The following is a 22,324-nucleotide window of genomic DNA, read 5'->3' as shown; positions in this document are numbered from 1 at the left end:
CCTCAGATAGATGGTCAATCTGAGAGGGTGATTCAGATGCTAGAGGATATGCTTCAGAGTTGCGTAATTGATTTATAAGGTAGTTAGGAGGAATTTCTACCTTTAACTGAGTTCGCCTACAATAATAGCTTTCAGTCTAGCATTCAGATGGCACTGAGTTGGACTGAGTTGTGTGAACGACGAGTTTTGGGTCTTGAGTTGGTTTATGAGATTGAAGACAAAGTTAGACTGATTCAGGATAGTCTTAAGGTAGCTTCTGATAGATAGAAGTTCTATGCAGATCTGAAAAGGAGGGATATTGAGTACTCTGTGGGTGATTTCATGTTCATTAAGGTATCTCCATGGAAGAAGGTTCTACGGTTTGGACATAAGGGCAAGTTAAGCCCTAGGTTCATTGGGCTGTATCAGATATTGAAGCGTGTATGACCGATCACTTATGAGTTAGAGCTACCTCTAGAGTTAGACCGTATCAATGGTGTGTTTCACATCTCTATATTGAGGCGATATCTGTTGGACCCATCTCATATTGTTCCAGTTGAGGAGATTGAGGTTAGATAAGATTTGACTTTTGAAGAGGAGTTGATTTTGATTCTGGATCGAGATGTGAAGTTTTAAGGAAAAAACTATTCGATTAGTGAAGGTTCTGTGACAGAATCATGGCACTGAGGAAGCCACGTGGGAACCTGAGGACTCGATTCGTCAATAGTATCCACATCTATTTGAATCAGGTAAATTTTGAGGTCGAAGTTTCTTTTAGGGGGTAGAGTTGTAACGCCTTGATATATTTTATTTTTATGAAATTTGTTATAAACGAGTATTTGCTTTAGTGGTTAAGTGATGTGGGTGTGTATTTGAGGTCTTAGGTTTAGGTCCCACTTTTGGAAATTTTTCTATTTTTGTTCCTAGCCTTATCCCTAATGGTTGGGCTTATATTATATTTTTGGTCAACTCATATCAGAATGAACCTGCTGATTCAAGTGGTAAGGTGTTAGCTTGCATTAGGGTCTTATGTTCGAACCCTCGTGTGAGTGAAGAATGTTAATTTTTGCTTTTGTGAGTGTGTGCCAGTTATGTAGTAGAAGTTGGGTGGAATTAAAACTCTGTGGTAGTGTATAAGTGACAGTGGGTCAGTTTTGGTAGGATTTTTTATTTAATGGGATAGTGGGAGTTGGGATATTATTAATGTAATTATTTTAATTTTAATTTTATTATTTTTCCTAGAAAAAAATCCCAATGCTTTTGTTTCACGTTTGCTCCTGCTCTTTTTCCTTTTCCTTTGTTTTTCTTTTGGTGCCTTACCCTTTCTGCATTGTGGTTTTTGCTTTGTTTTGCTCTTAAACGTTTTCTTCTATCTTGGAAGTCTGTCATCCGGGTAATCATTGGTAAGAGTTCTTTAGATTTTTGTAATATGAATTTGTTCTTTGGGTGTGATTCAGGTAAACTCTCGTGTAGGTGTTAATCAAGGGGCCCAAAACTCGTTTTCTGTCTTGTAGTGTGTTTGGACTGTCGTATCTGTCTCGATAAGTGATTGAACTTTTGATTGGTTAATACTTTCGAGTATGTCAATTGGGGTTTTAGTCATTTGGTGTTCCGATACTTAGAATTGATCATTTGAATGATGTTTCTAGGTTCTGGAGGTCTAGTGGAGGTATTTGTGTCGAAAACGAACTAGGTGTGTAACGAAAATGCGAGAAAATGACAATCAGTAATGGTAAAAAATTGTGCCTGTCGATGACACATGGCCGTGTGCCTGGCCGTTGTGCTATACACGGCGGTGTGTGACACATGACCTAGGCCATTTTGGGTTGTGTGGGCCCACACGGGTAAGCCACACAGGCCTGTAGGCCCAAATTTTAGAATTTTTTCCTAGGGTCGTAAACGTTGTTTTGATTGACTGTGGGCATTTCATAGGGTTGGTTTGTGTGGTATAAGATTTAAAGCATGAAATCTGCTACTCTATTATATTAAAATTGACATAAATAACATTTATATGAGTATTATGAAATATAGTATGTATGATCTGTTATGTTATTTATAAGCATGTGTAATATCTGTCATATGAGCATGCGTGAAATATTAATTCTGATTACTATTATTATTGTCTATAATTTGTTATGGGGCTGGATATCTTTTATATGGAGGAAGTATTCTGTATGAGGCGATATCTCGCCAATATACTAGCAGCACTACTGCGATTATTCTGAAAAGTGTCATATAGACACTATGTGGTGTGTAGGGCTGGGTCGGTGTTTTATACCCCATATGGTGTATTGGGATGGTCAGAGTTGGTGTGTAGAGGATGGGGGTAGGACTATGCATATTTGTCTCTGTATGATTCTGTAAAAGATTTATGTTTGTATCTATTCTGTCATATGATTGAATCTGAATTTGTGTTTTTATTGAGTTACACATTGAGTTTTAAAACTCACCATCTGTTTGTCTGTTACTTTCAGGTGATTCTCAGACTTAGGCGGGTTGGTGCGATGAGTGCTCGGATATGCCATGATTGCGTAAAACATTATTTACATAATTTGCTTAATTAATATTTTGGATATGAGAGTTTTGTAATTTTGGAACTTTCTGGACATTTGGGTTTTTTACTTTGATTTGGATTTTAATTTGGGATATCTTGCAATGATGTTTGATAAAATGATTATCGAAAACAACCATTTTTCTATAAAAAACTATTTTAGAGGAAATAACTCAGTTTTTCAAAATACAACGATTTAAGCACTTTCGCTGCAAAATATTTAATTTACTTGAAAATATAAGCAATTGACAGTTTTAACTGATAAGCATAACAACATGTTTTTTTTTAAAAATAAATAGACTCTTTTTTAGTAACCAAAATGTATGATGTTCTCAATATGATAAGGTCGGATTTATAATTCTTCTTTATAACATTCCAGATTTGGCCATAATGTCTAGGCTGGGTTTGGGGTGTTATAGATGTGTTTGAAAAGGATATCATGGAATGAACTATTAAGTATAAGTTTGTTATGTGATATGGAATAGTTATGTACATTTGAATTGAAAAGGAAGATGTTTGAATGTGTGATTAATGATTTATATATTGAAATATTATGCATGTTATGTTACTGCCATGATTAATATGTTCTTGTATATGTGTATAGTTACTAACTTGTGAATTGTTGTGATTAGGAAGAAATGTACATGTAGGGAATAAACAATGCTTGAATGTTTTAATCATGTACTTATTTATTTGGTAAGTTTGAGTTTTTCTTATACGAGCTTATGAAGCACCGATTGCTTACGTAGTTGTTTTTCTCTGTTTTGTAGATCTTCGAAAAGCTCGGTCGGTTGGAATATTTTCGAAGCTTTATCACACTATCTGTCGACCATTTTTGTAGTTTTTGGCTATTTTGAAAAATGGCTATGAATGGCTTGTATAGGACTTTGATGTAATAGATACTTTATATTAGCTTGTAAATATGGTGTGTTTTGGTCTTGCTTGTATCTACTTGTATATATATGTGGTTGGGTTTGGCTTGTAAATGTTTAAAGTTATATGGTTATGGTCATTTTGGTTATGCTTTTAAAGTGGTAAGCTATGCTGGTGTAGTATGATATTGAAATGGTCTTTTTGGTTTTAATGTTATGTGTTTAAGGTGTAGAATTGTAACTTTGTTCTTCAATTGAATTGGTGTGTGAATTGAGTTGCCTTCTGATGGTGTATTGGTTAGACATAGGATGGTTTAATATTTAGTATGTATTTGGTGTTTTTAATGTACTTTTAACCATATGAAATAGGCTAATTATGGTATGACTTTTTGTACAAGAAATGGTGCTTGAGTTGGGTTGATATAGGGGTGAAAGTGGAGCACACGACCTGAGCATGGGCTATCACACAGCCATGTGCCACAAATGGCCACCCCGCACGGTCGTGTGTCTATATTGTTTTAGGTGCAAAATTCACACGGCCTGCGACACGACCGTGTGACCCAACATCAAATACACACACTGTTTGACACACGATTGTGACATGACCGTGTGGCTTTATTTCAAATAGCCACAGGAGTGGACACACGGGCTAAGACATGGCTGTGTGTCCAAACTTCGAATGCTCACACGGTTTGGACTATGTTACATTGCCTGGCCACATAGTCGTGTGACCCTTGTTTATCAAATTTTATTGTTTTTCCAAAATTTTCTGTTTTGTTTTGATTTGATGTCAGATTGTTCCCAAACTATTTTTAGGGCTCCATAGACTCGATTTAAGGCTTATAAGTGTATATTTTCCATTATTAGAATTAATTTTGATATGTTAACATTAATTTTGTATAATTGTTCTTGTTGTTAAATTAAATGTTTTGTTTTGCTTAGAATACTCCATAACCCTAATCCGACAACGAAGACGGGTTAAAGGTGTTATAGTGGAGGATGGCATACACCCTGAGCGGTTGATTTGGGCTTGTTTTTGGACTACCTTCTAGAATAAGTATGTTGGGGCAAACTATGTTGAGGTCCATGGACTTGAGTTTATAGGATTGACTTAGAGGGATGGATTAGTGGCCTTGTATGAGGCCAAATTTTTTAAACTGAGTAGATATGATTGTGGGCCGGTTGAGACTAATTGCGATAAGAGCATCCATTTTGAGGAAGTTCTAAGGGACGACTATAAGGTTTTGATAGCTCTCTAGAGAGACCGAGTTTTTGAAGCCTTGATTGACAAGGCAATGATTGCAGAAGAGGTTAAGCGCACTAAGCGTGAGAAGAGGGAGAGAGAGAAGAGTTCGAACAAGAATAATAGAGATTTGAGTCCTTCTAGTTCTTCTTAGTGGCCTATGAAACTGGCCAGGTGTGAGAGACCTCCGTAGGCATAGCAAGTCACCAGAGTTGAGCCTGTTGCTAGGGGTGAGTATTCGGTTGAGTTGAGTCGAGTCAAAAAATTTTGAGTTATTGACGAATCTTATTTTAACAACTGAATTCAATTTAAATTTTTCGAATTGAATCGAGTCAAAAAATTTGAAGTCAAGTCAAGTCGAGTCGAGTTAACGAATCCTATTATTTATACTCAATATTGCATTTACATGGATCGATTATTTAACTAGTAGATGAAGTACAATATTATTTAACTATATAAACAATATAGTGGTTTTACCTTTTAACTTAATGAGTAAACATTTATCAAAATTTAGTAATTTTGCCTTTTAACTTAATGGTTTTGACTTTTAACTTTAGAAAGGTAAACATTTATCAAAATGACGTAGTTTTGGCTTTTCTTATTCAGATATTTGAATAACTCGAATTGCGTAATTCATATTTGAGTTAAACCGAAAAACTTAATTTTTTATTCTAGTTGATTCGAATAACTTAATTAACTCAAATAACTCAAACAATTTAATGAAAAAATTTAAAATTTTTATCAAGTTTTTCGAATCGAATAAGATTTTGCTCACCCTTACCTATTACTAGAATTGAGTAGGTACCGATTTGTGGATTCTGTAATAGACACCATCTAGGTGAGTGTTGGAGGATGATTGGGGCGTGTTATAGATATGGGTCCATTGAGCATAAGATTTGCAAGTGGCCTTATATGGTTGAGCCGATGTGGGCTTTTGTTCAAGGTTAGATTTAACTTCAAAGGGTTTTTTAGTAGCCTGCTAGAGGTCGTGGTTAGATGAGAGGAGGTAACGGTGGTGGTTGGGGTCAGAGGGTACCAAGCAGAGATGCAGTTCAACTGAGGCTAGGCAATCAACCTTAGTTTATGCACGAGGTGTCGAGAGGACATGGATGCAGTTGATGTGATTGCTGGTACGTTTGTTTTGCATTTTTTTTTTATCTTCTTTTGCGTTAATTGATTGTGGTTCTACACATTTTTACACATCTAGTAGCATATCGGGTAATTTGGGAATTCTGGCTGAGGATACTAGTTGTGAACTTTCTATGATTAGTCGTTTTGGTCAGTTTGTCCGAGTTAGTAAAATGTATAGGAGGTGTCCGCTTGATGTTCAAGGGTTCCTGGTTGATTTGATGGAGTTGCTGTCTACAGAGTTCAATTTGATTTTAGGTATGGATTGGCTCGTGGAGCATCGAGTTGGATTAGATTGTGAATCAAAGAGAGTGACCTTTAAGGTTGGAGATGATGTGGAAGTTGTGATGATAGGTGAGGATCAAGATTACCTCTTTAAAGTGATCTCTGCTCTAGTAGTTAGACAGTTGGTTCATAAGGGATGTGATGCATATTTGGTATATGTGCATGATAGGAGTATCGTGGGTTTGGCGGTAGAAGGGATTCATACTAAGGATTTTTTGAATGTTTTTTCAGAGGAGTTTTTGGGATTGCCTCCAGATAAGGAGGTTGAGTTCAGAATTGAGGTTATGCCAGGGACTGCTTAGGTGTTTATCGCCTTATATTGAATAGCAATGAAGGAGCTAAAGGAGTTAAAGTTGCAATTTCAGGAACTCTTGGATAGGGGGTTCATTCGGCCTAGTGTGTCCCCGTGGAGAGCACCTTCTCTTTGTCAAGAAAAAGGATGGTTCTATGAGGATGTGTGTGGATTGTCGTCAGTTGAACAAATTGACGGTAATGAAGAAGTACCCACTTTCGAGGATTGATGACCTGTTTGATCAATTCCGTGGGGCACCTATGTTTTTGAAAATTGATCTTCGTTCTGGGTATCATTAGTTAAAGTTTAAAGAGGCTGGTGTGCATAAAACTACTTTTAAGACTTGCTGTAGGCATTATGAGTTCCTTGTTATGCCATTCGGCTTGACTAATCCTTCGGCAACGTTTATGGATCTCATGAATCGAGTTTTTCATCCATAATTAGATAAGTTCATCATATTATTTATCGACGAGATCTTAGTATACTCTAAGACCAATGATGAGCATGATAAACAACTTCGGATAGTTCTTTAGATTCTTCGTGAAAAGGAACTATATGCCAAGTTGAGTAAATGTGAGTTTCGGTTGAGTGAGGTTATGTTTTTGGGGCATGCGATTAAATCTTAGATAGCATCATTGGATTGAGTTGCTTAAGGAATATGATTGTTCAATATAGTATCATTCTAGTAAGGTCAACATGGTGGCCAATGCTTAAAGTCGTAGACTTATGTCTGAGTTGAGGGCGATGTTTGCTCGCCTAAGTTTGTTAAATGATGGTGGGATTCTAGCTGAGTTGCAAGTTAAACCATATTGGTTAGAGAAGGCTAAGAGTAAACAACTATTTGATAAGTCTTTGATCAGCTTGGTTCAACAGATATATGAGGTAAAACTTTGGACTTCGGGTTTAATAATGATGGTATTCTATGTTTTCAGGGTCATATTTGTGTCCGAAGGATATGGATCTGAGCTAATTTGTTATGCGAGAAGCGCATAGTAGCTTTTATGCTATGCATCCCGGTGGCAATAAGATGTATCGTGACCTTTGAGAGTTGTATTGGTGGCCTAGGGTGAAAAGTGAGGTACCCGATTTTGTGTCACATTATTTGACATGCCAGCAAGTTAAGGCTGAGCTCCAACTTCCTTCTGGATTACTTCAACCCGTTAAAAATCCACTGCGGAAATAGGAATGGGTAACTATGGACTTTGTTAGTAGGTCGCCCTTGACACCTACTAAGAAGGACTTAGTATGGGTAATTGTGGACCATTTTACTAAGTCTACTCACTTCATTCCGATTAAGACCTATTACTCCTTACAGAATTTAGCAAAGCTTTACGTTTCTAAGATTGTTAGGCTTATGGGGTTCCAGTATCAATTATCTTAGACTGTGATCCTCGATTTACTTCTCACTTCTGGTAGAAGTTACACGAGGCTTTGGGTACTTGATTGGATTTCAGTGCAACATTCCATCCATAGCCTGATGGTCAGTCTGAGAGAGTAATTCAAATTTTGGAGGATATGTTTCAGTGTTGTGTGATTGATTTTCGAAGTAATTGGGAGGAGTTCCTGCCACTAACTTAATTCACTTACAATAATAACTTTTAATGTAATAGCCCATTTTTAGTGAAATCAGAACAGTGGTTTTGGGGCCACAAATTTGAAGTTAAAAAATTTATTTTATTATTATTTTATTGCCTACAATATGATATAAATATCGTATAAAAATTTCGTAAAGAAATTTTACCGTTTACATGCTTAATTTGATAAAAGGACTAAATCTCGTAAAGTGCAAATGTTGAATTCTAATAGCTAAAAGTATTAAATAGCTATAGGGCTTTAAAGTGGAAGTCCTTATATGGTAATTAGACCATTTATGAGTTAGTGGAAGATGTTGGCTTGACAGTTTTGAAATTTGGTTTAATTATTAAGGTTAATTTTGGAAATTAGTAATTAAAGATAAAATAAATAAAACAAAATCAAGTCTTCATCTTTTATGTAAATTTGGTTTAACAATTTAAAACCAAGACTAGTTGGTACTTGGCAAGAAATGCAAACTGAATTTTTAAAGAAATTTTTCCTACACAAAAGACTAATGCTTTTAAAAGACAGATTCAAAATTTCTTGCAAAATTCAAATGAACCATTTTTTCATTGTTGGAAACGTTTCAAAGATTTGTTAAGTTCTTGCCCACCTCATGGTTTTGATAATTGACGGACTTTAAGTTTCTTTTATGAAGGTTTAACTCTTGAAACTAACTAATTTGTTGAGACAATGTGTAACGGAGAGTTCCTTGATAAAGAACCTGAAGAGGCCTTCGACTACCTAGATCGTTTAGTAGAAAATTCACAATCTTGACACATAGTTAACCCTTCTGAAGGTTCCATTAGATCGAATCTTGCTAATAATAAAGGAAAATATGACCTTAGTTAAGAAGATAATCTAAGTCCTAATATGGCTAGTTTAACTAGAAAGGTTGAAGCCATGGTGCTTAGAATAGTACAAGAAATTACACCAGGAAAAACTGAAGAATGTTGTGGTATTTGTGAAATCATAGGACATTCTACTATAGAATGCCCAAACATTTCACTTTTCAAAGAAATGTTGCATGGTCAAGAAAATGTTGTGGAAACATTAAAAAAAACCCTTTCATTCTCAAAACTCAAGAACTTACAACCCTTAATAGAGAAACCATCCTAACTTCAGCTGACATGATAATAATCTTGCTTGTTTCCCCTAACCTCCAAAACCTCCCAACACTTTGGCTTAATTGTCTTTGCATGTTAAAAGTTTAGAGGAGACATTGCAAGAATTCATGTTTACACAAAGAAATGTCAACAATCAGACTTCACAAGATATCAATGAAATCAAGAGCACACTTTCTATGTTGATAGCCTTATTGTGCATTCAGAAAAAGGTACGTTTCCTGCTCAACCTTAACCTACTCTTTCTATGTCTATGTGAATACTATCACAACTCTTCTAAGTGGGAAGGCCATCAACAAGACTATTCCTTCCAAAGCCAAGAGCCCTCTCTTGCTTCGTAAAGTAGAGGTAAGGATGATGGTAAGCCTAAAAGTTTTGACTACTTAGGCAATGAAAAATGTGGGAGTTCTGCTCCTTTCCCTAAATGATTGCAACCAAAAAGGAATTAGAATCAAAATGCTGAAATTTTAGAAATTTTCAAACAAGTTAAGATTAATATTTCTTTATTGAATGTGATTAAACAAGTTTCGTCATATGCTAAGTTTTTGAAAGATATGTGCATAGTTAAAAGGAAACATAATGTGCAAAATAAAACCTTTTTAACTAAACATGCGAGTTCAATCATTCAGCATGTCACTCCACCTAAATATAAAGATCCTAGTTGCCCTACAATTTCATGCATAACTGGGAACTCTATAATAGAGCGTGTTGTGCTTGACCTTGGTGCTAGTGTTAATCTTTTACCTTTCTTTATTTATCAATAGTTAGGTTGAGGTGAACTTAAGCCAACATCCGTTACACCTTAGTTTGATCAATCTGTCAAAATTCCTTGAGGGATAGTAAAATGTGTGTTGGTTCAAATTGACAAATTTTATTTTCTAGTTGACTTTATTGTTTTGGACACACATCCTGTCTCAAATTCTATTGTACAAATCCCTGTTATTTTAGGTCATCCATTCCTTGCAACTTCTAATGCTTTGGTAATTGCAGGAACGGTGTTCTAAATTTGGATTTTGGAAACATGACATTAGAATTAAATATGTTTAATGTTTGTAAGTAAACTCCTAAATATTTTGATGTGCATAAAGTGGACTTCGTTGAACAACTTGTCCATGAACAATTCATCAATTCCAAATTATTCAATTCTTTGGAAAATTATTTAACTGACTTTGAAATTGATGACGAAACAAAAATTCATGCATTGATTCTATGTTAAATTATTTTCAGGGACAATATAAGAACTTTTATTGGAAATAAAAGTTTGAGGAACTTCTAACAACTATAGATGTTTTAACACCATTAGTTGATCAACCACCCAAGCTTGATTTGAAACAATTACCATGTGATCTGAAATATTCATTTTTGGGTAAGAATGACACCTTTCTAGTCATAATTTCCTCAGAACTTGATGCACACCAAAAAGGTAAGCTACTGAAAATTATAAATATGCATAAAAATGCATTAGGATGGACCATAGCTGACATAAAAGTAATTAACCTATTGATTTGCACACCTAACATTTATTTAGAGGAAAATGCTAAACCCTCTAGACAAATGCAATGAAGTTTTAATCCTAATATGAAAGGAGTTGTGAGAAATAAAGTCATTGAACTCTTGGGTAATTGAATCATTTATCCTATTTCTGATAGCAAATGGGTAAGTCCTACCAAAGTTGTACCGAAGAAATCTGGGGTTACTGTAGTCAAAAAATGAAAATAATGAATTGATCCCAACTAGGACTATTACTGGTTGGCAGATGTGCTCAATGCACATGAAACTTAATTTAGTGACTAGAAAAGATCATTCTCCTTTACCCTTCATGGATCAAATCTTAGAAAGAGTAGCGGAGCATGAATTTTATTGTTTTCTAAATGGATATTATGGGTATAACCAAATTGCAATTTCACTTGAGGATCAAGAGAAAACCACTTTCACACGTCCTTTTGGCACTTTTGCATATCGAATGATGCCTTTTAGATTATGTAATGCACCAGCTAGGTTTCAGAGATGCACGCTTAGTATGTTTAATGATATGGTTGAACACATTTTAGAAGTCTTCATGGATGATTTTTCTATTTTTGGTGATTCATTTGGTGATTGCTTATCCAATTTAGAAACGGTTTTAATCAGATGTAAAGAAAAAAAAATCTTGTTCTTAATTAGGAAAAATGTCATTTCATGGTCACTAGAGGAATTGTTTTGGGACACATAGTTTCTTCAAAATGGACTGAGGTAGACAAGTAAAAAATTGAGTTAATCTCCAATTTTCCAACAAAAAGAATTATAAAGGACATTAGGTTATTTTTAGGACATGCAAGATTTTATAGGAAATTCATAAAAAAAATTATTGATATATCTAGGCCTTTGTGTAATCTCTTACTAAAGGATAGTGTGTTTGAATGGACTAAAAAGTGTGAAAAGGCTTTTGGAAAACTTAAAAGTATTCTCACTTCTGCACCTATTATGAAACCCCTGATTGATCTTTACCATTTGAAGTAATGTGTGATGCTAGTGATTACGTTGTTGGTGTTGTGTTAGGAAAAAAGAAAGATAAGAAACCATATGTCATTTATTATGCAAGTAAAAATTTAAATAGTGCTCAAATGAATTACTCTACTACTGAAAAAGAATTACTTGCAGTAGTTTTTGCAATGGAAAAATTCAGATATTACCTTGTTGGATCATTTATTAATGTCTTTAGTGGTCATGTAGCTTTAAAATATCTTCTCTCGAAAAAGGATGCCAAACCCATGTTGATTAGGTGGATTCTTCTTCTTTAAGAATTCAACATCACCATTCGAGATAAGAAATGAGTAGAAAATGTTGTGGTTGACCATTTGTCAAGACTTATTTTCCTAATGAACAACTTTTAAATATCTCTTTTATACCATGGTTTGCTGACATTACTAATTTTCTTGCGGGAGGAAAAATTCCTTCCCAATGGAGTTTACAAGATAAAGGGGAGTTTTTTTCTGAAGTAAAAAAATTTTATTAGGATGATCCATATTTGTTCAAATACTGCCCTAATCAAATTTTTCGAAGATACATACCTAACAATAAGGTATATAGTGTCATTAATTTTTGGCATTCTAAGGCAAGTGGTTGTCATTTTTCATCTAAGAAAACTGCTACAAAAATTTTACAATGTGGATTTTATTGGCCAACCTTATTTAAGGACACTTATAATTTTTGCAAATCATGTAAAAATTGCCAAAAATATGGATCCATTTCAAAATGAAACATGATGCCTTTGAAATTCATTTTGGTGATTGAAATTTTTTACTGTTGCGGTATCCACATAGGACCGTTTCCATCATCGTTTGGTTTCTTATACATTTTGGTTTTAATAGATTGTGTTTCAAAATGGATAGAGGCAATTCCATGTCGAAATAATGATCACAAAACAATGATTAAGTTTTTAAGAAAATATTTTAAGTTGATTTGGGATTCCACGATCTATTATATGTGATGGGGGCACACATTTTTGCAACAAAATTTTTAAATCATTAATGAAGAAAGATACCATTACACACAAAGTTGCAAACCCCTTATCAATCTCAGACAAATGGACAAGTAGAACTTGCAACTAAAGAGATTAAGAACATTTTGGAAAAAAACGATTAACCCAACTTGCAAAGATTGGCCTTTGAGACTTAATGATGCATTATGGGCTTACCAAACTGCTTTCAGAACATCATTAGTCATGCCTCCCTATTGATTAGTTTATGGAAAACCTTGTCATTTACCTATGGAAATTGAACATAAGGCATATTGGGCAATTAAAATACTTAATCCCAATCTTAATGGTGCTTTTAAGTTGCGAAAGTTGCAAATTAATGAAGTTGAAGAACTTAGAAATGATGCTTATGAGAATTCAAAAATAAATAAAGAAATAACCAAAGCTTTTCATGATAAGATGGTGTTAAGAAAGACATTTGAGGTTAGACAAAAAGGTTTTGCTCTATAACTCCTGACTTCTCATATTTCCTGGAAAACTAAGATAAAGGTGGAGTGATCCATTTGTTATAATGCATGTGTACCTCATGGGGAAGTCGACATTGAGAATCCAAAGAATGGTAATGTATTCAAGGTAAATGTACAAAGACTAAAATTATTCCTAGAAAATCAATTTGCTCAAGATGAAATTGTTTGTCTCTCTGATCCTTATTACAAGAATGTTCAGGTGTAAATATATATTTTACTAATTAAGAGTTTACATTATTATAAATATTATTATCATTTTTATTGTTACTATTTATTTCAATTCTCTTTTTTTACCTCGGTTAAATGGCAGATAACTGTACTCCGTGGATTTATAGTCAGTCCCATCAACTACCTATAAAACTGATATTGTATATTCTTAGTTTTAAACTTTCTCCAATTCAAAACCTTTTACTCTTCTCTCTCATCTTGTTTTCTTTGCTTTCAAAAGTACTCTAATCGTTTTCTCGAACTTTTTTGTTTTCAAAATGGATACATTGTTTCAAAGTTGCACAAACAATTTTCTTGTCTGCTTAGAAATATGATATTACAAGGTTAGATGTGAGAGATTAAGGATGCTCATGCATAAGGGCATGCCTACAGACATTCGAGTTATCATTAAAGGAAATGTACAATTTGAGGAATATCTTCCTTTTTTGCATTTACCTAGCACAGGTAGGAGCAATTATACAAGAAAGCAAAGAGCAAAGTGCCTTGGAATGATTTGTCACAAGTGTGCTAGGACTTGTAATAGTTAGTGTCGATCTATTGGGATGGCACTGTAAATTGAAAAGATAAAATAATATTCATTAAGGATGGATTGTGTAAGGAGAATTTTAGAGATATCTGAATTTCTATTGAGACCCATCCTAGTAGAGCTGTGCAAAAATAAAATTCTCAATTTATGGTCTCAGTTCCAGTATTAATGGATCTAACGATAAAAGACCCTGTTTGCTAGTTTAAAAGAAAACTGGATAGGAAGCTGATCCTTGACTCATAGAAGGTGTTTAAGCTGTTACTGGACATAAAACAGGAGGAAGATGTGAGCCACAATCACAACTATTGTAAATAATTCTCAACCTCTAATCTTCATTTGCAATAATCATATGTTTCGTGCATTTTACATGTTGTATCAATTTTATTTATCTTGATTTCAACTATTTGAAAAAAAAATAGAAATTAAAAAATAGGAAAAAATGATTGTTAATATTGATATTTTATTACTATCTATTTTTAGATTTTCTGTCGCGTGTGATGATTTTTTCCTCTTCCGTATTATTGTCTCAAGATTCATCTTTTTTACCTGATAATTAATTGTGACATGCTCCTTTTTGTTCCTTTTTGAATTTTTCTTCTCGAGAAATATTTGCCTCTGACTTGTTTGATTTTTTTCCTGGCATCTTATTTTCTCTTTGTTTTTTTTATTATTACTCTATGTGGGGTCCGAATCTTATATAATTCACTACTCCCTCATTTACATCTAGACACTAAAAAAACATGGCAAGTACTTCAATGCAAAAGTATGAAAGGATTTGTGTTTCTTTGTGGATCTTATCCAAGAAAAGATTAAACTTTTACAGATATGGCTATAAAATTGGGCAAAGTGCTAGCCAATGAAAAAATGAAGCTAATCTATGGAGGGGGATGTATGGGTTTAATAGGACCGATGGCTACATCAGCATATGTTAAAGGGAGTTCAATTTTGGGAATAATCCCAAGAGCGTTAAAGGAAAATGTACTATATGGACCAACCATCGGTAGAGAATTACCAATTTGGAGTATTCTTGAATGGTTAGTGATTATGTTTGACACTGCTGATGCATTCATTGCCTTACTTGGAGGTTTTGGTACATTAGAGGAAATATTTTGCATAACCTCTTGGTCATCTTTCTTCAAACATAAAAAACCCATTGGTTTGCTTAGTGTTAATTGTTATTATAAAAATTTGCTATCATTTTTAGATAATGTTGTGGAAAGTGGATTTATGTTTTTAGAAGGAAGAAATGTCTTGATTGCAGCTACAACTGTTGATGAACTATTTGTTAAGCTTTAAACTTTTGAGTACCATCCAGATCTAATCACTTAACAGATTGTTGAGTTAAGAAAAAGGAAAAGAGATTCTGATAAGCAAGAAATAGATTTAACTTTGTCTTTGTGACATTATCCAACTTTTGGGTTTAACTTATATTGATATTGATATATATATATATATCTACATTGTCATGTTTCAGTTGTAGCAATCTTGACCAACTATCACAGGTAATATCCTCTAAACTTCACTCATAATTTTGACATTGAGGACAATATCCTAATTTGGCAGGGGGTAGGGGATACTTTTGTGAAAATCCTAAATTTCTTACAAACACACACACACACATACATACACACTCACTGGGGGTTGTGATTGTAATCAAGGTGACAGAGCATGGACAATAATATTGATACTGCACCTTATTAGAATGCCTATCCTTATTATTATTTTTAAATATATCTATTTGTAAAATACAAGTACGGAGTCAAGAATTCTTGAATTGCATCATTTGATGTTGAAATGAAGGATAAGGAGTAATCTTGACACCCATTTTTCTTTTTTTCTCTCTCTCTCTCTTTTTTTTTTTAAATCTTTGCTAGTTTTTTTTTATATGTGATGTTAGTAAATGTTTTGCATGATCATTTAAGATACTATTACTTTTGAGATTTTAACATGCTTGCGAAGTCCTAAAGTATGTAAGCTTCAATAATTAATGATTATCAAAAGATTAGTTGCTAACCTATTATAGAATGTGTTTCATGGGTTTCGTGTAATTAAGTTTTGTTAGGACTTTGGGTTTTTTCTCTCTGAGCTTTCTTTGACAATATTATCTTTTGAATTTTCTTTGATACATTGCCTGTCTTAGGTGATATGCATTACTTGTAATGGGTTGTAAGTAATATTTTAATTATGATCTTAGAATCTATTGGCTTATTACCCTTAAATATAATGAGTAGTTCCAACTGCTTGATAAGGGAAGACCTAGGAAATTTCTTTGGATCATTTAAGCCTTTTGAGCCAACCTTTGCATAATTTTTCTAAGTACGTTAATTTTGAGTCTTTTATGATTTTTGTTTTCGTTTAATGTTGTTATCTTAGCCTATAAAGCCTTAATTGTTAAATCTCAATCCTTTTGTTTACCCTAAGTATTTAGTGCTTACTATACATATTCTTTTAGCTTAAGTATTGAATAGAATAAGTAGAAATATTAAGGTAGACATTTTAGGGTGAGAAGATGAATAAAACGTGGCTTCTCTATACTTCATATTTACGTCACGGAAAATTAAAAAAAATAAAAATAAAATGATTTTTTTTGTCTACCTTTTTTATCCATGCTTTATTTGAAGGATGGAGAAATAAGGAGAACAAAAAAAAAATAGATAGAGTTGAAGATAATATTAGTGCTTATATTGGGGAAGGATATTCGCATTAGTAGAAGGAGGAGATAATAAGGAATTCGCCACAACAAGCACCGTTTAAACTGATTTAGAGGAATGATACTTTAACCTTTTAGTGATCCATAAGTAACTAATGCTTAAGATTTAAGCATTAATTGCCTTTTCATTCTACCTTAACTCTAGCCTAATGTTACAAGCCAAAAGACCTTATGAACTTGTTATGCATATTGGAATTAGATTAAAGGAGAATGAACTGTTAATGGACTTATGAAATCATGATTATTATGCTTAACTTTCAACCTATTATTGTTTAATGTGTTGATAAGAATGCATACAGGTAATTGCATACAAGCACGAATATCCAAGGTTTCTAATTTTGCCTACTTATATAAATATTCATGTGACTATTTATATTTTGACTAGCATCTGTGATATCTATTTTCATCATGACTTCTTGTTTTATAATACTTTTGTACTTTATTCACATGTTATTTTAATTTTTGTACTATTTTTGGGTAGTAGTAATTTTCTTTTTTGTTTTGTTGCTTGAGGACAAGCAAAAATGTAAGTGTGGAGTTATAATAAGTCATCATCATATGATTATTTTAGACTATATCTTACTTACATTTTCTTGGTTTCCTAAGCATTTTTATATGTTTTAAATTAATTTTAGTGATTTGACTTTTTTTTTTTGTATTGTAAATATTGTGTATTTTTAGTGTTTTTCATGCATTTAGTTTTAATAAAATATTCCACGTGGAATTTGCAAGTAAAATAGGTTTGGGAAGAAGATGTCAATTCATGGAACCATGAGATTAAATGCACAAAGCCTAAAGTTGATCCAAGATTATTAGTGAAAGTTCAAAGCTCAAAAGATTAAAAATTTGTAATTTGAAAACAATCAGAACTTTCAGTCAGAACACTTCTTAGTGTTTCGATCATGTCTCGAGCTTCTGGACTCTATTTTGGGTGTACCTTATATCATTGGAAAGGGGACTTGAAGATATATTCAAATATTGAAGCACCAACACTAAATACATCAAGAAGAGATCCAAAAGTAAAGATAAAGTTACAAGTTTTACATTGATAGACAATTTTGAAAAATTTTCGTGTTTGGCTCATATCTCCTAACACAATTGGAGTTTTGTAAAGCCCCAAAATCTTTAATATTTATTTATTTATGTTTGTCACACACAACTGTGTATCTGCTTCAGTGGTTATATGTTTTGGGAGTGTCTAAGAAGTCTTGGATTCAAGCCTTGACTTGTGTAAAATTTTTGTTTTAAATGATTAAACCCTTGTCTTTTGTCAGTAGGCTTATAAATAAATATGGGTAAAATATGGCAAATTAGGTCTGCTGGTCTGGCAGTTAAGTGGAGAGCTTATGGGCAGGAGGTCTGAGGTTCGAGTCTTTGTGTAAACAAGGGGGAACTTATTTTGTTGCTTGTGCCGTGTTGATATTTTAGTCCAGCCAAAATACTGAAGAGTTTGACTGAGGGTTGGTTTCAGTTGTTGAGAGGATTATGGTAAGATAATGGAGAGGATGTTAAGGAGAGATTTTAGGGATGTGAAGAGAGAGTTAATGACGAATTGAATTTCTTTTTGCTCTCTCAAAATTTTTGGCTGGGGTTTGGTTTTCTCCTCATTTTGACTTTTGTCGATTGTTTTCCATTCTTGAAGGCCGAATATTGCAAAGGGTTCCTACGAGTTTCTTTCTTTTTATCTTTTCCAACTTTGTTCTTCCCTATGGCAATCGTTCCTTCCCCATTGCATGTCGGTTTTCTCTTATTCTCCTACCCCTTTAGCAAACATCCTCTTCCTTCTTTCTTTGGCCGAACCTTTTTCCTTTCTCTATTTTTCCTTTTCATCACTTTTGGCCGATTCTTTCTTTCTCTTACGCTCAACTCCTAATTTCCATTGGTTCAGCAAGTTTCGATAAGTGCTAACTCAGTTTTCTCTTTTTGGAATATCGTTTAAGAGGAGTTTTGTTGTTGGTAGGAATTGCTCAGCGGACTGGTGATCTTTGATTGGCGTGTGAAGTGTGTGAAACCCTGTTGGTGCATGTGAAGGTAACAGTTGTAAGTTTAGTATTTGGGTTTGTTCATGCGTTTTGATTTAGCACAGCTTTAAGTGACTAAGTGATGTTATTTTGGCTAAAGGAAGGTTCTAAGGTGCTCGTGATTCTCGGTTTAACAGCGTTAGCGAAGGGTCTTCTTCGGCGGTAGGTTAAGCTAATACTTTTAACGATTGTTGAGACCTGCGAATTAAACTACTAATCAATTTTGAGTGACCTTTGATAGATACTAATCAGTTTTGAATGACTTTTGTTAGGTATTCGGGCTTAGGGAGTGTTCGACATTGAATTAGTGCCAGGTGTGTAACCACAACGCTAAAAACTGAAATCGAAAAAAAGCTGAAAAGTGAGGCTGTCGACACCACACGAGCGTGTGGTCGCTCGTGTGGTAGGCCATGTGATTGAACACGGGCGTGTGATCGACGAGGCTGGCTATGTGCGAAACACGGGCTGGACTGATTTGGGTCGTGTGGGCCACACGATCGTGTGAGCCCACACGGGTGAACCACACGGGCATGTGGAATGTTGGGGCTAGGCCATGAGATCTAAACAGCTAAGGCCATATAGGGTCGTGTAGGCCACACGGGCGTGTGGGCCCACACGGGCAAACAACGTGGGCTTGTGGGCTCATTTTCACTATTAAACTGCTAAGGTTGCACAAGTCGCCAGAGACGACTGTGAATCTACTGTAGGGTCGGTAAGTGTACTTAAACCCTTGATTGACTAAAATGATTGTTATACCCTTATATGATATAAATATCTGTATGACTGTATATGAGGCATGCTGCTAAAACTGCACTGAATGCATGTATAATACCATGATTTGGCATGACATGTTTGTATATTGCATTGTATTGGGTTGGGGGTTTTATTATTTGGAGGAAGTGCACTGAAAGGCCTTGAGCCTGATTTATTGGCAGCTCAGCTACATATTACTGTAAAGTGCCGCATTCGGTACTACATGGAGTGTAGGGTTGGGTGGGTTGATTATATCCCCACATAGAGTGTAGGGTTGGACGAAGATTGTGTGTTTGGTAGGATTCTTATGACTACATATATGTGATTGTTACTATACTGGGATGGGCTAAGGCCCAAACTGGACTGAAACTGTTACTGAAAAAGGGATTATGCCCAGACTATGATTATCTGTATGCTATCTATTTTTGTGCATGGAGATTACACACTGAGTTTCATAAACTCACCCCATTTGTTTTACTGTGCAGGTAATCCCTAGATATAAGTGGATCGGTGCAGTGAGGAGCTTAGAGGTATCCACACAACCGCATATATTTTCGTATTTGATTATGATTATAAGTATTAGTATATTGGGTATTTTTACTGTATAAGTCCTCTATGGATTTCTACCTTAATTTGGGATTTGTTTATCATTGTTTATGATTCATAAGCACTAGTGGTAGGGAAAACATAGGTCTTAAAAAGTTACAAACGTTTTCTTTCAAAACACTCACCATTACGTAAACCGTTTTAAAAGCTTCCGTAAATTATAACGACTTGTAAATAAATGGTAAACGTTTTGGAAATAAGTAACTTGATTTTAGAGATAATATAAGATAACAAAAATGGTTTAGATGAGGAAATGATTTATCAATGACTTAGTTTTCGAAAGCACTTTCATGTGACATCATCAGATTCGGCCATAATGTTTGGGTCGGGTTTGGGATGTTATATTTAGTGGCATCAGAGCCAGGTTACAAAACTCTACTGTGGATTTGGGTTTTAAAACTTGAATTTCTAAAGGATTACTTTCAAATGATTTGAAATGTTTTGAAATGTTTTACTGAATGTGTGGTACACTGAGTCTCCAGCGCCAATTCCTTAAGTTTTTTGTAACTATTATGCGTTTTGATTAAAATGCTATAGATAGTAAATACTGAGACTATTAGTAAACACTAAGACTATTATAGATAGCATATTGTACTTAAAATACTTTAGTAGTGTACTCTGAGACAATAGTAAAATTGTAGTGGACTGCGATCTAAGAAAATGAACTTTGAATTAACAATACTGTTTTCTATAAAACATCTGTTAATAAACATTGGAACTGTAAATTGATGCATAAAATTGTTAATACAGATAAAACGCAATTTGACAATGAGCACTAGAGGTACTCGCCGATGGGGTACAAGAGGCCGTGGTAGAGGTAGTGTAGATGCTCGAGCTGGGTCTTCGTCATCTGGTCACATACCTAATTTGGAAACTAGGGAGATGCTAGCTTCACTTGTGACTGAGATTGGGTCTCATGGTCGTGCAGTTGGGGATGACGCGCTGTCCCAAGCCATGTTACGAATTCTAGAGAGGGTCGCTGGGCTAAATACTGGTGTTGTAGGCTAAGGGTCGATTACGGAACGACTCCGGTCTAGTGGAGTTGAGATTTTCAGAAGTGTTGCTGGAGTTGCCCCTAATATGGCTGAGTATTGGATTGAGGCCACAGAGAGGATCATGGACAATCTAGACTGCACTTCCGAGTAGAGACTAAGAGATGAGGCTTACAGTGGTGGCTTATTGTTAAAGAAGGCACTCAGCCTGATCGGCTATCTTGGGAGTTCTTCAAGACTACTTTCTAGGGAAAGTATGTGGGTGTTAGCTATGTGGATGCTCGGAGGAGAGAGTTTCTAAATCTGACCCAGGGGGATAGATCAGTGGCTGAGTATGAGGCTGAATTCTTGCGACTAAGTCGCTATGCGTGAGGGATGGTGGTGACTGAGTACGAGCAATGTGTTTGTTTCGAGGATGGCCTCAGGGATAGTTTACGAGTTCTGATAGCTCCACAGAGGAAGCAAGATTTTGCTACTCTGGTTGATAAGGCGAAGATCATCAAGGAAGTGAAGCATGCTGAGCGCCAGAATCATGAGAAAGAGAGGGGATTTGGAGCCATCGAGTTCCTTTCTGAGGCCTACGAAAAAGGCCAAGTTGATGGGCCAGTCAGAGTTGGGGCACCTGTTGCAGCTACTAGACAGCAGCCTTGTAACGATTATGGAAGACGCCATCAGGGTGAGTGCTGAAAAAGGATTGGGGCATGTTCGAGGTGCGGTTCATTGAAGCATCGTATTAGAGAGTGTCCACGGAGGCCTGATCAGATGCAAGCACCTGGTTTGGGTACTGTACAGTCGCCGAGGGGTGTTTAGCAGCCACTGAGAGGCTGTGGTCAAGCCAGAGGTGGTAATGGTTTGGGCCGTGGTCAGAGAGCACCAGGCAGAGATGCTTGGCATATTGAGGCGATGGAGCCGACTCTAGTTTATGCTGCATGTCACTGAGAGGACGGAGATGCCTCAGATGTTATCACGGGTACACTCTTTATCTATGATATACGTTATACTGCACTGATAGATATAGGATCTACTCACTCCTATATAGCTTGTACTGTGTCTGAGACTCTGGGTATCTTGGTTGAGAGCACTACGAGTGAGGTTACTATACTGAGTCCATCGGGGCAGTCAGTGAGGGTAAATAAACTATTTAGAGATGTTCCTTTGAAGGTTCAAGGGGTTATCTTTTTTGCAGATTTGATGGAACTTCCTTTTGGAGAGTTCGATTTAATGTTAGGAATGGACTGACTGGTTAAACACTGAATGAGTTTGAATTGTGCCACTAAATGGATTGTACTGAGAACTGTGGAGGACGATGAGGTAGTTGTAATTGGGGAATATCGAAACTACTTGTCGAATGTGATTTCTACACTGAGGGCGGAAAGGTTGGTTTGTAAAGGATGTGAAGCGTATTTGGCATACATCAGTGTTTTAGATTCTGGGGACTCTTTTGTTAAAAATATC

At 35.2% G+C, this 22,324-nt stretch overlaps 1 protein-coding gene and 2 pseudogenes across 1 annotated transcript in view; 2 read left to right on the top strand and 1 right to left on the bottom strand.

Annotated features, from left to right (window-relative positions):
- Positions 1 to 22,324, top strand: part of LOC108453280 (ubiquitin carboxyl-terminal hydrolase 25-like) — a 51,684-nt gene that overhangs the window by 13,263 nt on the left and 16,097 nt on the right. The gene's annotated exons all lie outside the window — the stretch shown is intronic.
- LOC108451475 (uncharacterized) lies at positions 6,551 to 22,108 on the top strand (annotated as a pseudogene).
- LOC128293598 (small nucleolar RNA R71) lies at positions 8,449 to 8,548 on the bottom strand (annotated as a pseudogene).

This window comes from Gossypium arboreum, chromosome 5, assembly GCF_025698485.1.
Source record: "Gossypium arboreum isolate Shixiya-1 chromosome 5, ASM2569848v2, whole genome shotgun sequence".
NCBI classification, from domain to species: domain Eukaryota; kingdom Viridiplantae; phylum Streptophyta; class Magnoliopsida; order Malvales; family Malvaceae; genus Gossypium; species Gossypium arboreum.
Note: the sequence above shows the minus strand (reverse complement) of the source record. Positions and strands in the feature narration are given on the sequence as shown.